The sequence below is a fragment of the Geospiza fortis genome, unplaced genomic scaffold (assembly GCF_000277835.1).
Source record: "Geospiza fortis unplaced genomic scaffold, GeoFor_1.0 scaffold195, whole genome shotgun sequence".
Classification (NCBI taxonomy): domain Eukaryota; kingdom Metazoa; phylum Chordata; class Aves; order Passeriformes; family Thraupidae; genus Geospiza; species Geospiza fortis.
In genome coordinates this window covers 5579604-5597613 of record NW_005054324.1, presented here as the reverse complement: position 1 = coordinate 5597613, position 18010 = coordinate 5579604, and the positions used below count along the sequence as shown (strand labels likewise).

The 18010-nt window shown below is 41.2% G+C and overlaps 1 protein-coding gene across 3 annotated transcripts in view; it reads right to left on the bottom strand.

Moving 5' to 3' along the window:
• Positions 1-18010, bottom strand: part of PLXNB2 (plexin B2) — a 251506-nt gene that overhangs the window by 232677 nt on the left and 819 nt on the right. For 2 of the 3 annotated variants that reach the window (XM_031056904.1, XM_005420917.2), the window contains exon 2: positions 9243-9345. The gene's annotated coding sequence lies outside the window, so the exon portion shown is untranslated. Of the gene's footprint in view, positions 1-9242; positions 9436-18010 lie in introns of those variants that run through there. The other variant, XM_031056903.1, reaches the window with a different exon arrangement.

Genomic DNA, 18010 nt, shown 5'->3' with positions numbered 1-18010 from the left:
AAATGAGAGGTCACTGCACAAGCTGCTGCTCTTGGCCACAAAAAATAAAAACATCTGATACAGTTGTGACCATGGCAACTTCCCTTTGAGACTCTTGTGCTGCTGGCTCCCACTGGAGTGAGGCCTGCCCTGCCCTCCGTCAGGGAAGGAAGCAATGTGGCACCACTGCAGCTGCTGGGAGCACACCACAGCCAAACCCTTCTCCCAGGCAGTGCGAGGCTGACAGAGGAGCACACTGGGTTGACACAATGCCTCCCACAAGCTGAATTCACCCTCTGTGCCCTGCCCCATGCTTCCAGCCCTGCTACATGATCCACCTTTCATCCAATTCTCTCCATGACTAGGACAATAACCATCACTGGAGTGCTTCAGCTGCCTCCAAGCTTCACTTGAAGCATGACCTGACCTTTGCCCACTCTCCTCCCTCTCCTAAGCTGCCCTTCCCTCTAGGATCAGTGTTTCACAAAGAACTCATCAGTTTCACCCCTTTCACCTGAAAATGACACAAATCATGGAGGGAGCACCTCATGAGACAAGCCTGAAGCCTGTCACCTTTCTATCCTGAATTAACAGAGGTGTATGGAAATGGTGTTCCAAGGAGAGAAGAGAAGCAAACAATCCACAAGCATGCAAAGGTCTGCAAACCATGTAATTTGTGTCCTAAAGAGAGATTACAGCCCATCTGTCCCAGCTGGAGTACAACAGGATTCAGAGTGATTTGTGCTCCAGCTCCTCACCTACCCTGGCCCCTCGTTTGGCCAAATAACTAAAGCAAGTACATATAGCCATGTCCATAACTCGTTAAAGTAATCTGCTCCTTTGTCACTGCTGCAGCCCTTGTGAAGGCATAAATACTACACCTGGGAAATCACAAAATCATCTCCTGGAAGCTGGCATGGCACATGCTTTCCCTGAGGTTTGGTCTGAAACTGCACTGATGGGCTCCAAGTGCTCCATCAACAAGATTTACTTTCCTGCTTGGAGATAATGCCATTGAAACATCTGTAAAAACAAATACATTCACTTTAATGTTAAGCCCTTGCACTAAGTATTGAAGTGACACTGCCAGATTAAAGGGACTGTAATATATTTTTAATACCCCATTTTGAAGTCAGATTATTACCCATGAAAGACCTTTTAATATCTCTTCTTTGACTGAGGTGTGTGACACCTGTCTGTCCTCCATTTCTGCCTCATTTTGCTCAGGTACACAGCACTTACCGCCTGGCACTTTACCAAGCTCTGCTCCAAAGAAAGCGGTGAGAGAGGCTGGGGGAACCTACACATCACCTGCATGCCACCCACACCATGGAGGGCTGGAACACCCCAGACACAGAAGGAGCACCATGAGGCAGATGTTGGGAACATTCTGCCATCCTGATGGCAGCACAACCCCAGCCTTCCACTGCCCTTGATCACAGACACCAGCTGCTCTTCTGGCAGGCACCAGAATGGCTGCTCACTGGATGGAAATTTATTGTTATAAATTTTATAACAATAAGCAACTCACCCTGTCACTTCTCATTTTAATAATTTCTTACTCAAGCAGGGGCAAGTTTGACCATAAAACTACTAACAGGAATCAGAGAATTGCAGAATTGTTAGGGTTGGAAGGGACCTCTGGAGATCATCTAGTCCAATCCCTGCCAAGGCAGGGCCACCACAAGCAGGTTACACACAGACACATCCAGGTGGGTTTCATTGTCTCCTGAGAGGGAGACTCCACAGCCTCCCTGGGCAGCCTGTTCCAGTGCTCTGCCACCCTCAGTGTAAAGTTCTTTACAGTCTTCTTTCTCATATTGAGATGGAACTTCTTGTGTTTTAAGAAGACCATACTGAGTCCTGAACAAAGGAAAAAAGTGCTCAAAACTCTCAATGCTCACTGTGGTGCACACAGAAAATAAGAAGACATAAAAAGCCTTTTTGTCTTATCTGTCTTTGACTACGGGGCAAGTAAAAACAAAAGTAAAATCATTTAGCAGAACACCCTCAAAATCAAAACAAACAAACATCCCCCAACAATATCCCTCCAAAGACACAAAAAAAATCAATCCATTCCTTTTTTGTTCCTAAAGGCAGGCAAGAAGAAATTGTAGCTGCCCCTGGAAGTGGGAACTGCCAGAAGACAGGACAATAGAGACATGGCACCCTCGATGTCTCTCCCTCAGCCCTGTGCCCAACAAGTTCCTTCAGCTACTCTGGGTCTTGGTTTCCACATCTGCAGACTGGGGATAATAACAGGTCTTTACATCACAGGGGTGTTACAAAGATCAATTAGTTAATGTCTGAAAAGCGCTTTGAAGATATAGCAGGTGGTGAGTATTATTATGCAAATAACATGATTTAAGAAAATCACAAGTGCTGGATTAATACTAATCCCTTTGATATTTAAAAGACATCAGTTTTTTTCATATTTTAAAGCAGTGAACGTTTATGCTATAGCTTTTCACGGCTGCTGCAACCACAATTTTTAACCTTTTCTGTTCATACAGCTCCATACATAAAACTCCTCTGCAGACATCTTCACAAAATCCAATCTCGACTCAAAGCTAGGAGTAGTGGAAGAAATTATGCATGTTGATGAACTGGATAACGAGATTCCATGCAGGAATATTTCTCAGAGGATAGAATGTCACAGGCCTAACTTACTGTAACAAACACTGCAGAGTCTTTCAGTTTTAGGGCTTTTTTGGGAAGCACACTAATTTCACGCATAGAGGCAACTGTAAAACAATATAGCTGCTATTTAATTATGCCATTTTATGTGGCAGAAAAAGGTGGAGGAAAAAAGGAAGCTATGGTTCATTCATTTCTTCCAAGGCTGCATATCTGAATTGTAAAAAAAAATAAATTAATGTCTAATGACCTCATTTAGTGGTTTCACAGGAGATCAGGCATTGCAATGTTTCCTCTAACTTCCAGCAAGTGGTTGTACAACCACTTCTGCTTTAGGTGGGATGCAGGGAGTGGAGTGGACAGCCACAAGCCAGCCCAGAAACACAGCTTTCCTGAAAGCTTGTCACTCACCATGAGAGGGAAACACAAGTCAAAAAGAGGTGGGATCAGAGCAAAGAGCCTGAGGTGAGCAGCAACACTGGAAACCAAGGTGAGAGCACAGCCAAGACTAGGTGTCCCTCTGGTTTTCAGTGTTGCCCTTGCCAGACCTCACTGCCCAGTGCTTGAAACTCCCCATTCTCCCAGGACTTACACTGCCACGTTCCCTTTCTGTGAAGAAGTCTGTTCCTTGTCTCCTGCACTGTAAAATTCAGTGCAAACCAGCTGGTGCATTTTGTCTAGGAATCCGGAAAATATTGCTGTGATTAAAATCAGCTTAATATTAACCCTCTCTGGAATGCAGGCCTGAAATTGATATTAATGAAATAAGATCAGATATTAATATTCTGTACAGCTGGTTCCTCAAGCTGTGCTGTAGTGTCAAATCAAATCTTTCCCCAAATCAACATACCAAATACAAACATAGGATGGCAGGTAGCATGCACGTGTGAGGAGGCAGAAGGAGCATTTTGAAACTTTAGAAGCTGTTATGTTTGCAGCTCTAGGCAGCCATGCTTCCCTTCCTGCCCCATCTCCCACAGCAGCCATATTAATAGCTATTCAATACAGTAATAGAATGCTAGCTGTACACTTTGTTGTTGGGGTTTTTTAATCTCCAGGTCAATATTAAAAGCATTTGGATGCTCTTTAGGAGGGAGGAATGATTTTGCACTCCAGGAACAGTGAAGCATTTGCAGCATTCCCTAGGAATGCTAGCAAAGGATTTCCTTCACATGTCTCTGCTATGACTGATGTGGTAATACTTTATTTTAAGTGGACCCAGTAGTACAGATTCCCAATTCAATTTAGTTGCACAAAAATGCACTCTGTATAACATCTGTGTGATCTTGTTAGTTGAATTTATACAATTTGCATACAAAATAGATCCAAACCACCACCTGAGGGTCACTCTGGAGAAGGAGACCCTGGAGGCTCTCTGAACAAAGTTGTTTGGAGGCATGATTTTTACTCCTGGATATGCAGTTCTGATCCTGGCCAAGTAAGTAACAGACCCATCTTTTACTTTCCTCTCTTGTTAAATGGCAGACACCTCATTTCCTGAAAAAGATCTAATGATAGACCTCTCCACTGAAGAACAACTCCCAAGTGAGAAGATGAGTCAGCATGATGCTTCCTCCATCTTCAGAGGAGAAAGTCAATTTCTCTCTCCAGAGTACCCCTTCCCTCTCAAGAGTGCCCTGCAGGTAGCTTGAGGTTTGGTGTACTCCATCTCCACACCTTCAGTTAATTCACTTTCTCTGAATGTCTTGAGTTTCCCAACAGCTTACTTGAAGAAAGCGATCTGATTTTCTTGTAATCTGCTATTCATTTTGAAGTACACAGGTTAATATTAAGTAGGCCATAGATATTTATAGCTAAACTTAGAAACAAGAAAAATATTCCAGCATTCTCAAACTTTCACATGTGCAGCCTCACGCCACAAAGACAAAACCTAACTTAGACGACACCAAGTTTTTTTATCTCCTCTTCAAACAGCCAAATAATATAAAGGTACTGCAAGGACTACTCACATTAGTTAACCTTCCCATCACTCAGCAGTCTGTTGCCAGGTTTCTCCAATTGAGAAGATGAAAACTATACTATCCCCACTAGACTTAACAGGCTCAGCCTGAAGAAAAAGCAAGGCTATTGTAACTGTGACAGAGAAGTAGATAAGACAATACCTTCTGTCTGCCCACAGAGCAAGAGGAAAGCCATTCAAACAGCCACACCATGACAAAAAATAAAAAATCTGGACTCCTATGTGGTTTGTTAACCTTTGCACCAAGTAGAGCCAGAAAGTTACAATCTCTCCCATTGGCTACTGCTGCCTTTTCTTTCCCAGGAGATGGACAGAAAATGGAAATGGGTACTACCAAAGAGGAGGTTACTCTGATGATTTGCAGCTCATACACAAAGTTTCTGGGCTGACAATCTCCTGGCTTTGCATTACAATTTGCATCACATTTGTAATTGTATTACCTAGACAGCTTTAACTTCATTAAGGATTCACAGGTAAAAAGCAGATGCTGAATCAAATCTTATAAAGCAATGTCTGCTTTAAAGGGCCTACACTAAGCAGAAGCGAATTCAACATCTTCTCTTTTTGATTTGTAAAGAGGAAATTCATAATTTCACTCAGGAAAATAAATATATATGTGAACTGAGGTAAGGTTTATTTGAACTAAAGAGCAAAAAAATTGTGTGGTTTGGGATGTTTGAGTTCATGCTGCATTAAAGTGCAGCTATTTAAAAACAAATTATTCCAGGAACATATTATCCTTTCCTTGTGGCTAACATATATATAAATTACTTTAAAAAATTTACTCAAATTGTAATATTTCCTCTCTCTCCAGTAAATATAAGAGCTTAGCATTAAATCTATATTTAAAAAAAAATCTTCTTATATATTCTAGGGACTGCAAGTTCAGCCAAACTAGGCCCTTGCAGCTGAGTCTGCTGCTCTGCTTTTGGCACAAGTACAAATGAAATACTCCAGAAGACAGATATGTTACATTCTTTCAGGTGTTTTGAGTTAACATTCACGGAACTCAAAGAATTTCTATGGAAATAAAACCCATCTTCAGAGAATTTCATAACCTTCAGCTGGGAAACATCAAGGGAAAGTTTCCATAAGACAGAGCATACTTTGCTTTAAAAACCCTTGATAGCAGCTATAAAATATATTATACATATTGTATATAATAAATACAATTTTATACAATTTTTTAAACAGAGATCCTGTTTCTAAAACGGAGTAGAGCACATTTCATGCATAGAGCTGCTTTTATGAAGTGGATAGAAATGTGTGAAGGAGTACCACTATGGGTTATTATCATACTGTTCTTTGAGTCATGCCGAGGGAGTAAAGTTGATAATGAAGGATCTTCTTTTGGGACCAGGAGAACTCCAACTTCCTACTTGTGCTGCCACATGCACAAGCATAAAATGGAAGTTGTGTTTGTGCTCATGGCCTCAGATTATAACTCAGCTGTTGATTTGAATACCTGCAGGCCTTGTACTCTTGGGACCTGCCCTATCTCATTTGGAGGAGATCACATAATGTTTCTTCCCCTTTACAGCCTCACCATCACCTTGTAGCTAAGCCTCTCCATTGATAACCTTATGTCTAATTTTCACATTTAACAAATTTTCCTATAAGTCAATTAGTAAAGACTGTTCAATACCTAGGATGGAGCTAAATATATTAAGCATTAACCATTTATTTGTCAACTTTTTCAAAGTCATATTTTTAATGGTTGTCTAGACTTGTCTCCTTTTAATAAATACACCAAAATGGCATCTGCATATCCTGTTACAGGTATTGTACCCTGTAACTGCTGCATACCCACCTTTACAGCATCCAGACTCACAGTTTCCAAATCAGACCTATAAATATCATAGTGGCACTGAAAAATCTTTCTAAGCTCCCCCCAAAAGCCTGCCAGAGGTAAGAATCTTCCTTGTATTTAGGTGAAGTCTGCTTCAAAGCTATTTTTTTACATGTGAAGAAAATTCTCTGTATTTCTTTTAGCCCATCCTAGGTATTTCGGTTTTCTTTCTCTGCTGCAAGCAATAAAACACTTTTATGTTCAATATATGAATAGTAGAGATTTTTTAAAGCCTAACATTTTACAAGGTTTTCCTAAAGCTTGTAAAATATGAATGATCTGTGAAATGGTTCCATACATTAAAATGCAACTCGGGCATGCCAGTTCTCCATCTCTCCCTTTATTCATTACTTAGAGGGCTAGGAACCATCCTGGGATGCCTTGCACTAGGAGGGAAAGCACATAACTAATTTCCTAACTGCTCTGTTTACTTTGCATACCTTGTGGGCAAAAGTTGGCAAGAAAGGACTGGAAGCTGTTTGCTTTGAAATTATCACCCCATTTACAAGATTCAAGAGCAAAGTCTTTTAAACTGAAGTAAGAGGGAAAAGGAAGTGACTCTGTGCATGGTTAATGCTTCAGGAGAGTGCTAGCAGTGCGCTGGAGGTCATCAGCTGAGAAAGAAAACTGACACCAAAAAAGTTTCCTCACCAAGTGCACAGGGATGCAATATTTAGAGCACCCAGAGAGAATAAGGGCACTAGCCAGATCTGTGTAAAAGGGTTGTATTTAGTTTAAAGCCACCTCATATTTGAAATGAAAGAACAGCCACACAGGAGCATGGTTGCCATTGAAAGTACAAACTCAACACCCTCACTCAGTTTGCAAAAGCCTCTTCTTCCCTGAGTAATAGGGCCACCCAGGATGGGACCGGCAGGAAGGGAAGAGAGCAACAGACACAGGCAGGGCTTGATAACACAAAGAACTTGGCAATGAAATTACTTTAAGCAAGTCTTGAATCCTCTTCTTTTTTTTTTCTTTTTTTTAACGGGGTGGGGTGTGGGGATTGCTTTCCAGCTTCTCAGTCCAACATTGCAAATTATCATGTGTTTGCACAGCCATGCTGTGAAATACAGCAGAGATGAAGGGAAACTTCCAAAGACTTTTTTTCAAAGCTACATAACAACTACATAAAATACAGTCTAGTGCTAGATCAGCTCTCCTGTCCAGCCCACAGCACAGCTCCACAAAACAGCACAACCAAGCAGGTACTGGCCAGTGATGGCAGGAACTACTTACAGCAGAGCTGCCACTGAAGATTTCATATCATTGAATGATGGTCTGTGCCTGCTGCTAACCCACTTGGAACAAAAATGCTCCCTCCTGCCAAGCCATCTCATGGATACAGAGAGCACGATGTGAAAGTGCTTTGGAGGAGGCTTTGCTCAAGCCAGGAAATCTGGGGATGCAAGGTTTACTTTTGCATAGGGGCTTTTAGGAAAGCAACACAGGATAATTTAAGAGATTTAGCAGGTCCCCATCCTTTCTGGTCAAGAAGGAATGCTGCAGCATCTACTTGCCCTACTTATACTTGACAAAAATACCACCAAATTGTGCTTTTCTCTACAGATTTCCCCAAATTCCCCAAAGTGGAGCAATGGGAAAAAAAAACCCAAACCAACAACAAAACCAACACCTGCCCACACCCCTCCCCCCCACAACTAAACAAAACACACCACAAAATCACAGAGAAATTAAATTGCTTGCTAAAGACAGCAGCAAAACCACAATGCTGAAGTCCCCATTCAAGAAACATACAGCACCCCACTGCATACAGTGGCCATCAGAGATGGTAGTCTGGGCACCAAACCTACTCACAAAGCAGCCCAGACTTGTGGTATTCCAGTAAGGATGCCAGTTTCATCTGACTGATGCCACTGAATTATTAGCATGGTGTTGGAGCATCTCAGTTTGGGACAGAGACCTGTCTGTCCACGCCAAGTTATTACACGTGAAAGGCCTGAGAAAACAGAAAAGTCTCTAAGAGGGAGGGAAAGGAAGCAAGTATGTAGCCACTTCTGGCCACGAGTTTACACCTTCTTTTACCAACAAGCAAAGTAATAACATAAAGTAACTCTTCAGCACAGCCTCATTCATAAGCTCCTAACTTTCAAGGTTGCTAAACCCTCTTCTGGTATCAGAGTTCCTGTTCAAGTATAATTCAAGTACATTAATTAAGCCACAGACAACAGAAAACACAGTCTGCCTTTTGAAATTATCAGTAGGAAAAAATAGCATGAAGAGTTTAGTTTCAAGAATGCTGTTTACATTTACTCATTTTACAGGCATCAGGATCAAAATTAAAAGAGAATAACTAATTGCTACAACTGGGAAAAGTAAATTGGCATTTAAATTTGAACAGTGGCAACAAGCAAAACATTGCAAAAGTGAAGTGGAAAGTGTTACTCTGAGCAATTGAGATACTATGTTTTGATAACTAAGTTAACTTCGAGATGATTCACACCCACAAGCTTAATATCCTTTTACACTACAGGTCCAGGAGACACAAAACTATGCATAAAAATCACTATTGAATCAGACAGCATCCAGGACAATGACAAAGTAAGTGCATTTTCATGCCAGATTATTACACTGAATTTGAGGCTGTGATATTTCAACCTAAACCCTAAAGCACATCTATCCCACACAGACGTCTCTCATCTCGGTGCACCAAGCCAACTGCACTGCAGTGCCCTACACAAGAAACTCCTCCTTCTCAAGCAAGCAGCACGGCACTTTGGAAGAAGAAATGGAGGTAAAACCAAAACCCTCAGTCCAAAAAAGTTCTTAGCCCACCTGAGCAGCACAAGTGTTGCTGGTCAAAGGGACTTCTTGGGGCTCAGGCTTCTGTGCAAATAGGGTCCAGGGTGAAATGCCTTTTGATGTGTACTTGTTCCTGCTGGAAGAGACACAGAACAGATGCCTCAGAGAACACATAAAACAAGGGACTGGGCAATATGCAAAATCAAACAAAAAGAGCTCGCTCAGGGGGTCTATGGGCATCCTAAGCAAGGAATCATTTTGCAGCTGGCATCTCAAGACATTGCAGAAAGTTCCTCATTTTTATCTTAATAAGAGTAAAATATGGTGAAATCTATTGATTTTGTATCACACTGAAGGATTTTTCAGCAACTGAAGGCTTAAAGATGTGACATAATCAACAGATATCAAATCATTGGGATTTTAAAAACAGGATGTCAAAACATATAGGACAAATATGTAAAAATTAGTTAACTTCAAGATGTCAAAAGCTGTCATTAGTGAGTAACATCACAATGCAACTGTAATGCTTCCTTTGCAGTTCAAAATTACTGGAATTATGCTTTACATTACCTAAGTGTTTTATTAGCTACCTGGAAATAAGCAAGTTCTTTATGGGAAAATTAAGAGATTACATGGTTTAGTAACATGAGAAATAAAAACAGAAGGCAAATCACGGAGTTAACACAATTACTTGTCAAGCTGTGCTCATTCCAACCAAAACAATCTTAAGACACCTGAATGCAGATATATATCTAGTAACAAGGGATGCAGGTAAGGTTTGCAGATCACAGAACTGTCATCTCCGAAGCAAGGAAAGCAAAAGGGATGAGGTCAACACAGCCTCACAGCTAAGCATCACATTCAGAGCTTCTGCTGTTATTAGAAGGGCTAAGGCGGCTCCTGGGTTCAAAGATATGAGAGTGAATGGAAAAAATGACTGGGGTAGCATGGGGCAAGAGTGACACTGAAATGCTCTGCCCAGTTCCATGGCTGATGCTCAAAAAGAGATGTTGAAAATTATAGAACATGCAAAGTAGAGCTACAAAAGCAATTAGCATCTGGGGGGAGGTAAAAAGCATTATGTGTAATCAGATTTAAAGATTCAGTCCTTTTGATAAGCCACCCAGACAACTGACAGTTTACTTGATCATCTTTAAGGAAAAACAATTATCAGCAACAAAAAGTCTTTAATACAGCCACAAGAAAACTTAAAAGGCATGAACAGATGCAATTCAAAACAATAAAAGGCTCTTGTTAGAAACAGGATGAAATTCTGAAAAGGCAAAACCAAATGGGAACAAATTCTTAAAGATGGACTCTTTTTCTCAGAATTTTCAAGGTAAGGTATGCTTTAGTCCCAGAATTTGTTTGGCCCATGAGCAATAGCCAAGTGAGATGTTCAAGAGTTGTGAGACTTGACAGTTCCACTGATGCTAAACTATAGATGACAATCTCAAAAAACCCCAAACAAAACCCAAAATCAAAGAAAAAACCCTCAATCAAATAATTTTAAAAAGAGCCCACAAAGATATTGCCCAACACTTTCATCAGTGCTACCGAACAACAAATTAAATGCACAATGGACTGTGAAATGCTTGCAGATCTTCCCCCAGTTAAATGTCAAACCAAGAAGTCATCTGTTAATAAACAGAGACGTCACCTCTCCAGAGTTTTATCCAACCTACTAATACATAAACTCACACCACCACTTAGGACTCAGGATTGCCAAGGCAAATAAAGTCTTTTGGTTTTCCATCTCAACAGCTTGGGTAGGCAGAAGGTGACAACACCTGGACCACACAGCACATGCATAATCTGAGCCATAAAGCCAGCTTTGTGATTGCAGAGTTACTGACTCTTTCAAAACTTCTTAAAAGTACTCACAAAGACACTTTCTGCCTGTGCAGAAGCTTTTCAGACAAAACCATTGCCATTTGACATATGTGCGGGAAAAGAAAACCTCAAAGACCCACATATACCCATATGGGAGATGTGCACACATCATAACCACAACTGCAGTTTACATGAGGTGTTAGTTCATGAGGGAAAAGTTCCAGTTGCTGATGATGCATGTCAAAGCTGCACAGAAAAAAAGTTCACAGCTTTTAAACTACTTAATCACACAAGACTGGAAATAGAAGAGGTCAAATTACTGCTTTTATTGCCCTACAATTCAACAGGCCCAACATTAAGTTTATACCAATTTGTCCCAAACTGATTAAATGAAGATGGCATGTAAGTTCAATACACACTTTGACAACACACTAAGGAAGGCCAAATGAATGTTCTGCTGATATATTTAAGAGAGATGCTGCATAATTTGGACTTCCAGTTGCAATGAGCATAATCAGATCTATTAAAGGGAAACTAACTAAGTAATACAAGCTGAAGGAAATCATTCCCTTCTACTATTAACCATTCCAATTGCCCTGTATCTTCAGGAAAGAAGAAGCTTTTATTTGCTTTGCAGGCCTAGTTTAACCACCAGCAAAAGATTACTAACTTGTCCTGATTCAGAATGGTAAACTTCCCCTTGTATTTCAGTTGCACCCTTTTTACCAGATCAATTTAGTTTATATTTTCTGACCTCTGCTTTCTCCCTGTGGCTGAATACATTTGGCCAGTAACAATTTTCCTGCAGGGCAAACATTGCTTAAGAAACTGGTCCTTCATAAATTCTAAACAGTGATGCCCATAGGAATATAAGAGCTAGATCTTCTTTATATACAACTCTCAGACATCAGAAAGAGATACTATCTCTTAAACTATCTAGAAGATAAACAAGAGGCCTGGGGAAAAAGATGTGAGGAGTTCACTCCTCAAATTTTTACATATTTAAAACACAGTCAGTAAGTATGGAGAGAACATTAAGCTTTCTGCATTCCTTCTCTAAGACACAGAGCTATCACATTAATAATTCCTCTAGATACAGCAAGATTAGTGTCAGGTTTATGAGAGCATCCTTCAATCCAAGTCAACATGCAGACCTAATCCAGTTTAACTAGAAATATGCTAGTCAGGTCTGTTCAGCAATTAGCATGAACGTACATTGATATAAAAAAGTAAGTTCTGGAACAATTCAGTTCAAGTGCTAAACATCTCATGGATTTTTACTTAAAATCATGCTGTTCAGCAGTTTCCATGTACCTAATCTGGAAGAGTGGTTCTTATGGGTCTGCTTGAAGGTCCAGCACAGAATTAGGATATTTTAGGGGCAAAGTTTTTCTACAGCTTCCTGGATTATTGTAGGATTGAGAAGGCTTTTAAAAAACAAAGACAGAATGACATCTGCAACATAAAGATAACTTGATTGTCAAGTAATACCAAAGCCATTCACTGCAAATTAGGTAAATCACAGAATCAGAGAAAGGTTTGGGTTGGAAGGGACCTCAAAGATAATCTCATTCCAGCACCCCTGGATACCTTCCACTAGACTAGGCTGCTCAAAATCACATCCAACCTCACCTTGAACATGTCCAGGAATGGGGCATTCTCTCACAGCTTCCCTGCACAACCTGTTCCAGTGCCTCACCACCTTCACAGTACAGATTTTTTCCTAATAGCTAATCTAAGCTACTCTCTTTCAATTTGAACCCATCCCTCCTTGTCCTGTCACTACATGCTTTTGTAAATAGTCTTGCCCTATCTTTCCTGTTAGTTCCCTTCAGGTACTGGAAAGGCAGTTAGATCATCCCGAAGCCTTCTCTTTTCCGGGCAGAACACCCCTAACCCTCTCAGCCTGTCTTCATAGGAGAGGTGCTTTATCCCTCTCGTCATCTTCATGGCCCTCCTCTGGACCACTCCAACAGTGCCACAGCCATCTTATGTTGCTGTCAAGCTGCTGGCCAGGCTTCTCTGATACAGCCCAGAACAGGGTTGGTTTTCTGGGCTGCGAGTCTGCACTGCTGGATCATGTTGACTTTCTTGTAAACCAACAGCTCCCAAGTTCTCCTCCCTAGGGCTGCTCTCAATTCATTCTCCATGCAGCCTGTACTTGTGTTTGGGATTTCCCCAACCCAGGGGCAGGACCCTGCACTTGGCCTTGCTGAGCTTCATGAGGTTTGCACAGGCCCACCTCTCAAGCCTGTCCAGGTTCCTCAGGGAGGCATTGCTTCCCTCCACCGTGTCTGCACCCCACAGCTTGGTGTCACTGGGAAGCTTGCTGAGGGTGCACTCAATCCCACTATCCACGTCACCAACAAAAATGTTAAAAAGTGTTGGTTTCAGTACTGATCCCTGAGGAATACCACTGGTCTCCACTTGGACACATGTCATTCACTGCAACTCTTTGAGTGCAACCATCCAGCCAATTTCTTATCTGCTGAGCAGTCCATCTATCAAATCCATGTCTCTCCAGTTTAGACAACTATACCATGTCGGACAATGTCAAACTTTGCACAAGTCCAGGCAGGTGATATTGGTTGCTCTTCCTTTATCCACCAACGCTGTAACCTGGGTCATAGAATGCTATCAAATTTGTCAGGCACAGTTTGTCCATGTTGAAGCCATTTTGCCTGTCACAAACACCTCCTTCTTTTCCATATGTGTTCATGTAAGTCCCAGGAGGATCTGTGCCATGATCTTGCTGGGCCCAGATATAAGTCAGGAAGACTGACTGCCTTCACTTTTTACTTGTGGTCTTAAACTAGTGATGCCAGTTAACAAGAAAATAAGTGAAACACTAGGAATAAGGTTTTAGTTGGATAACTAACTTCTTGAGGACACACTTGGATTGAATAAATCAACTACTAAATTCACTTGTTTGCAGGACTGCAAAGCTTTTTGACCAGGGGCATGTCAAAAGTGAAACTACAAAGGCAGAAACTTGGAAGCTAACTACAAAGGTGGAGCAAGGTCAGAAGTGTTTCAGAAGGTGCCAGGTGGACTCTGTCCCCTGATGAGTATGGAGGCTGACGAGCCTGGGGAACTCAGCATGGTGCTAATCATCAATCCGTGCTGGCGCCAGCTCCCAGAAGCTGAATTCCAAAGAGAAACCAAGTGTCCCTATGAGCACGTGGCTGGTGACCACAGCTCTGCTGACACATTCCTGAGGGCAAACTCTGTCCTGCATTATGGTGGTGTAAAGCTGAGCAGTGGAGCAGGGGCTGACCATCACGTTGAGACTGAGATTTTTTTAATAATTACTAGTAACATTTATCAAGCACAGATACTTTTAGACTTACAACAAGAAGTAAGTCTTCCAACTACCTGAGATGGAAACTTAGAGAGTTCCAAAAGTTATATATTTCCAGAGATACAACTGCAGAGACAGAAACAGAAATACTTGATTTTAACAGATAACTAAATTACTATCTGCCTAAAGAAAGTAAGTCCCAGGTCCACAAGATCCCCTGAACAGCTTTCCAGTCTGTCTGGCTGCACAACGGTTGGGCAAACGTGTCCTCTCCCTCCTCCATCCATCCTCTGCTGCCTCCAGAGCAGCAGAGGGCAAGGACTCCAGGCCTCCTTTTGTAGCCAGATTTGATCAGTTTTATAGACAGAGAACTTTTTGTACCATTAACCACTGGTGGTTAAATAAAATGTTTTCAACTCCTTATTTCTAAATGTGTTTGATCAATTAAAAAGTAAGAGGCTAAACCACTCACTTTCCAAATAATATTTTTTGTTACAACAGACACCCCCTCAATCACTTAGGCTATATGATTTTATTTTCAACAAGGATTAACTGACCAATGTCAAATCCAAGTTAGACTCATACTTAAACAAAACTCTTTAAGTAATACTCCACTAATCCTAGTTACCTCTGGCCTTATTACAGCTAATAATACTCTTTTTCTTGATTTTTTGGGGTTTCTTTTTCTAGTAGAAGCCATTTAAATAGACCCTCCACTATAAGCTGAGCTTTACAATTTCCTATGGTGCATAAGAAAACCTGCAAGAAAAGCTAAATATCCACTACTGAGTTGAACAAAAAGGTAAAAGTGAAGAAGTAGGAGGAATACCACATCGAGGTTGTTTGTTTACTTAATTTCATCATAATTATTTAGCCTCTCATCTCACTAATAGCTGTGCAGGTGCTAACTTTACTTCAAGAAGGACCTAGAGTTTTTGTTTGCATAAATCAAGTACATTTAATCAAGTGCACATTAGCTCATCAACACATTGGATCTGATGAGAAATTGCATAAGTGACAATGCCAAGCTATTTCGGTGAATATTCATGATATCTCTGTGGAACAGGCTGACTGGAGGGGAGTGAGAACAAAATGACAGTAAAAGAACGGTAGCAATTACTTTTCTTGCAGTTAATGTTGCCATTAACTGCTTGCTGGCAAGAGCTTAAGGTTGCAAACCCCAATTTAGGCTTGTTACCTTAATTTTACAATTGTAATTCAATATTCTGAATGTGACACCAGTGTAACAAACATCTTCATTCAATGCTCCATACAATAAATAATTAAAAAGTATATGAAAATTTCCAAATTCTAGGCATTACAGAAATATAAACACTTAGTATTTAATCTTCATAAAAATAAATAAATAACGCACAAATCTTTTTCTCAAAACTGAGCCAGAATCCAAACCCGTTTGCAACAATAAAGAGGGACTTTTTTGTTCTTAATAGACATTCATGAAGAGATCTCCCTTCAAAATGTAATTTGTTCTTAGCGATCTTCTGCATGCAAGGCAAACAACTCCCAGTTTTATAAAGCTACACAAAGCCTTTATCCAACTTCCAATATCATCTGTAGAAAATTCAGGCAGAGTAATGCTGTGCCCTTAGTGAGAATATTTTACATAACAAGTCCTCAAGTCAGATGAACAAAGAAAGGCTTAGATAAAAGAACAAAAAAAGTTGGATCACTTTCAGATTGCTAGAATGGATGAAGAAGGAGAGGAAGAGAGGGCTGATCAGGTGCACCAACTACTGCATCCTTCTGAAACCCAGACCCTTGTGCTGCTGACCAACCTAGGAAGAAGGTCACACAGCCTCTCCTCGTGCACAGCTGCCTCCCCATCACCTCTGCCCACCAAGTTCTGGTACAAGGTAGGTCACTGGACTCACACCTGCCATTTCAGAAGAATTTAGATGCTTATGGACTATGGGTCACAAATGCAGCTCAATTCAGCTGACCTCAACTGTTTGCTTTGTCCCTCTGTTTGTCACAACAGAGAGATATACAGGAGATTCATGCTATCAGACTTCACAACACTAATATGAACAGCCATAAAATACAGTTTACATTCATATGCCTATCCGTAAACTCTGGCAGATTCAAAGTTCAATAGAAAATAACACTGAATGGTAGAGTAATCTCTGGCAAAGGGACAGGATGAACAGCTGAATGCATCAGCTTCTGGAGCAAAAGTCAGAGTCACAAGTGTATTTATTGTGCTATCCTTCCCATGTCGTTGACAATCCAGGAGTATCAAAGAAGCGTGGTTATCAACACTGTTGTAACAGACTATCACAAGCATCCAAAGCTTCAGTTGTACATTTTGGGGGTTCATGTTACTACAACATACAGTATCACATTTTGATGGGTTGACCCTTGCTTCTTACAATAATCTCAGATGATTTAAACACCTTTCCATACCAGAGGCCACCATTCAAACTCCTTTCCCAAACACCGACAACATTTAGTTTCTGTATTTATTTAAATCATATATTTTAAGAAAGACTGTTTTCTACTTCACAAGCAATCAGACTAGGTTTTAGATCCACAAGTGTTCTAGGTAAGGAGGACAAGCTATGCTAGGCTTGGAGGTAGACTTCCTTCCTTCCTCCCTTTTGTTTTGGCTGGAAGCATGCTCTATTCTGGCACATCAATTGCAGGCAGCAGCCCTCGTACCCAGGTGTGCTGGATCTGTCTCACAACCTGACAGGCAGGCAGGGCATTAAGGATCAGCCCAACATGCATGTGTAATCTCACTCCCTAGCAAATAGTGAACAGGTCTCCCAGCTGATTTGCCTATAGCATGGTACATAGCTGTTGCAAGACCAGTTGCACACTTCAAGCTTTGGGGAGGGGGGAAAAAAAGAAAGAAAAAAATATTTTTTTTCAGCCCTAATTTAGAATTGATGTCTTCTGAAAAAAACTGTTAAGAAAACTGAAGTCAATCCTAGGTACATACCAGCAGCCTATTACTTACCAACCTTTGCTTCCTCTTAGATTCCATTGTAATGAGAACATAAACACTAAAATAAGCATATATCTCCCTTGAATGAATTACCTATTCAGAGTTCCCTCTGGTGTTCAATAAGCTCATCATCACATTCAAGGTAACAGCCTTCGTTACAAAAGCATAAGTTCCCTCACGAGCAAGTTATCATCTGATGACGAGCTCAGCAATAAGGACAGGACCATAGTGCTGTAACTCGTGGACAAAAGCAATGTTACTTTCCATCAGATTTCAGAGGGGAGATAAACTTATGCTTCCTCCTTTGTATATTCAACCGAGTGTCTGATTAACCTCGAAAGGACCCAAAGTGTTAAAGATCCCTTCTGCCTCCCGATGTCACCAAACCGACGAAGTCTCGGAGAAGGCAAAGTCACAAATTACAGGTACAGCCCATCTGAACGCGGCACGCAAAGATGTTCTGCACCTCCCGAATAACTATGCTTTGAGTCACAAGCCTTTCCAGCCTCGCACTCCCATTGGCCTCCACGGAACATGAGCAAAGTACAGTGTATCTAATTAACAGTTTGGAAAGAAAGTTTAAAGCTGCCTCTGCAAAGAGACAAAATGCGTTTGCAGGAAAATCCCAGACGAGTTCCCGAGTCGGCGGTGCGCAGGCGGAGCGCGGGGCGGGCGCCGGGCCAGTGCCAGCCGCGACAC